Source organism: Condylura cristata, unplaced genomic scaffold, assembly GCF_000260355.1.
Source record: "Condylura cristata isolate star-nosed mole 26May11 unplaced genomic scaffold, ConCri1.0 scaffold00006, whole genome shotgun sequence".
Lineage (NCBI taxonomy): Eukaryota > Metazoa > Chordata > Mammalia > Eulipotyphla > Talpidae > Condylura > Condylura cristata.
In genome coordinates this window covers 65,004,534-65,008,222 of record NW_004567107.1, presented here as the reverse complement: position 1 = coordinate 65,008,222, position 3,689 = coordinate 65,004,534, and positions in this window count along the sequence as shown.

The window sequence follows — 3,689 nt, the reverse complement described above, 5'->3', positions numbered from 1 at the left end:
GGTGATTTGGTGATGGGAAACCCGTGGGGATTACAATTGAGATGGAAAAAAAAATGTGCAAAATGATGTAAAAATAAACTTTTTAATAAAATAAATCACATATTATATAATCTACTTAAGTCATGTTCAGAATGGGCAAATCCACAGAGGTAAACAGTAGATTGACAAAGGCCTGGGAAGGTGAGTATTGGGAGTGATTGCTTGGGTATGGAATATGGGGCTGTTTGGGGGGAGTGTAATAAAATGTTATAAAATTAAGTTATTATTATATTTGCACAATTTTGTGAATGTAAAAAAAAATCACTGAATTGAATACTTTACATGGCATTTTATACCTTGATAGAAGTATTATTTTTTTAAAAAACCTATAGAAGTACTGTAGGAATTCAAGAAGAAATAGAATGACAGAACAGTGGTGGCTAGAATTGTTGCAGATGTTTTCATTGAGTAGGACTTGCACTAAAACTAAAAGATGAATATAGGCTCAAATAGATGTAGGAGACAGGTATCTAGGAAGGATGAATTTCATGAAAGGTTTGGCACTGGTGGGACAGTTGTATAATAGTACAGTAAATAAGAAGAGTATGAAGGGTGTAGGAAACAAGATTACAAAGTAAGGTTGTTTCTTAGGCTAACAAGTTAGGCGAACAGCCTAAATTTTATCTAGTAGATGACAAGAAATTACAGAAAGGATTTTTTCCAATGCTTTGTCAAGTTTCAGACAACACAGAAACACAGGGTTGAAACTTTTTTCATTGCATTTCCTTATGGTTTAACACAAATCTGAGATATAACAAAGTGGTATTTATTAAGTTATAATATACTCCAAATCTCCTAACAATAAGAAATAAAGGACAGCTAGTTACAGGAATATTTTGAGCTGGGAAAAACATGATAAAACTGGATTTGTAAAGATTAATATGATAGATTTACAAAACAATTTGCAGATATGAAAACCTTTTGAAAGATTACTGCAATAGCCACATTTGAACTAATGAGAGTCTCAACTAAGAAAGTAGAGAAAACTAGAAAGAGGAAGGTACATAAGTAAGATGCTAAAACCAGTCAATATTTACTCTATTTACCGTAAGTTTCCAACAAAAGTTAACTGATAATCCAGAAAGCGACAGAAGCAGCTGCCAAATTACTGAGCTTGCCACTGTTACTTTGCAGACCTTGGCCAACAGGTCAACATCGTAGCCAGGCATGTGAGAACTGCTCACTCTCCAAATAGCACGAACTGTAACTACTGCAGTAGGTAGGCTGAACTGAAGGGATTCAGACAGGACAACTGTTTTTGACTAGTTTTCATAGGTAAAGCCTTAGCGTTTTAAATGACTCACGTGTATAAACATTCAAGCTCCTAATTATCTTCCTGAACAAAAGCATAATCTCTTACAGACTATTTTTTACCAAAATTTGTCCAATGATTATCATGTGCAGATACTAGACCAAGTATTTTACAAATATTACCTCATTTAATCCTTATAAACACCTTTTAAGGTAACACCTTCATGATCTCCAATTTATAGATGAATAACTGTAGCATAGAGAAATTAGGAGATTTTTCTATGAGAACATAGTTAAATGGAGGAGCTAGAATTCAAACCTAGACAGTGTGACTCCTGAATCTATGCTCTTAACCCTGTGTCTCTCATATGATCTTTACTTCATAGCATTATTGTAGAAATACTTTGCTATTCCTTTGTGCTGTGATGTAACAATGTGTTATTAACTAAAGGCCATCCCTCGCTAAGCCATAATCTCCATACAAGCAGGGATTCTGTCTTATTTTGATGCCCTTTTACAGCACAGTGACTGGTAGTCATCTGGTAGTCAATAAATAACTACTAAATAAATCACAGTCTTTATTAATGATTACCACATTTTTCATTTGCAGTATTCTGCTTTTCTTTTATTCCTGTTTGTAAGAAGATTGAGAAAGCAATCACTGTTTTTCTCAGCTTTCTCTCCTTTTTCAGTTTTGAAAATAAGGATGACTCCCTGGTTTCCCTGGTTGAGGCTTCCTCTTTCTGGAACAAGAGCCTGTGCCCTTGGAACGGATGTTCTCCAGGAATCAGGCAGAAATAACAATAAAGGCAAGTAAAAAGAGAAGTATAATGTAGCCTTAAATCACCAAGTTAATGTCACACCTTTCCATTCTTCTAAAGGGAAGCCTAAATATGGAGCTACGTTATGTCAGAAAAAAACTTTTTTCATCTCAGGTAGTTTCATTCTGAACGATGGGTTGGGAATGACTATCATAGCTCCCTTCAGTACTTTGATTTACCAAAGGAAAGCACAGATGTTGTATGGAACGCATCCCTAACACTATAGCCAAGAAAAATTGCTGTGTTCACAAAAAGGCTGCCAAGGATGACCTTTTTTGTCTCAAACTTCTCTTCGTACTAATCACCTCTTTTCAGTGGAAGGAGGTTATGAAGGATGAAGCTAGTTCAGAAAGGAACGCATATTTTTCCTGGTTATCTTTCAAATGATGGAAAAGTACAAAAGATGAGCAATTATCACTAGGAAGTTAGAATTTTGACATGACAAAATAGTGAGCTTGTTCTAAGTACAAAGTATTTACTTTTACAAAATATATTTCCCTTCCTGGTCAGCTGATCGGTGGTTTGGTGGTTTTACGGGTACGTTGGTGAGTCTGCTGAGCTGGCCAGTGGGTGAATGTGTGCGTGACACACACAGAGCAGTAATAATGGCAAATAGACTTAAGTAACTTTCACTGAGTTCACTTACCTTTACTTTGTTTGTCCTTGCTATGGGTTTCAAATACAGGCATTGCAGAGTAGTACCAATGATAATTCCCAAGAATTTCTATAAAGGATATAAAAAGATTTAGAATGAGAGTTTCTCATGCTGATATAACCTCACTTTAAACATGTACTTAAAGACATTTGGAAATCGATCTCCGAAATCCAAAATAATCTACCTCCAAGATACATATGCTAAATTTTGGAACTAATTTCATATATCTTTATCATACAATTATATTCTCAAAGTTTGGGAAACAGACTCTATTTCCTAGCAACCAGGTCTAAACTGATGACTACAATCTGTCAGAAAAGTTATCTGAAACTTGTAAACAGACAGGCAAAATAAATTATTCCTCTGATTAGTTTGGTGCCGTTCTGGACTCATACCTCTGATCAGTTTTCTATTAACTAGACCATTCTATAACTATGCAGGGAAGAGATTAACTTAAGATACATTTATCCAGCAGAGATACAAATATTTCAGGTCTGCTGTATAAAATGTTATGCATTTTAGGAATTTAGTTTTATGTATAATTCAGAAATGTTATTGTAACATTTTCAGATTAATTTCCCTATAAATATTTCCTAAATTTTCATTTAAACTAGTCTTAACATTTTTGGACTATGCACTTTCCTCAAGATTATGAATTTTTTTTCCCATTAATCTTGTTTGAAGTGATTAAAGTGAAAATACCTCTAATGCTTTCTAGTCTTAGCTTTCTGGTCATCCATACTTACTGAATTAAGAAATTGATTAATTAAAATATTTTATGGTGGCCCTCCCTGGTGGCGCAGCGGGTTAAAGCACAGCACTAAGAAGCTAAAGCCACTTCCGTATGAGTTCAATCCCCGCCTGCCCCGGAGGTGACCACATGGCGCGGCAGACCTCTCCTGACCCGCCCGCTGCTCCCCTCA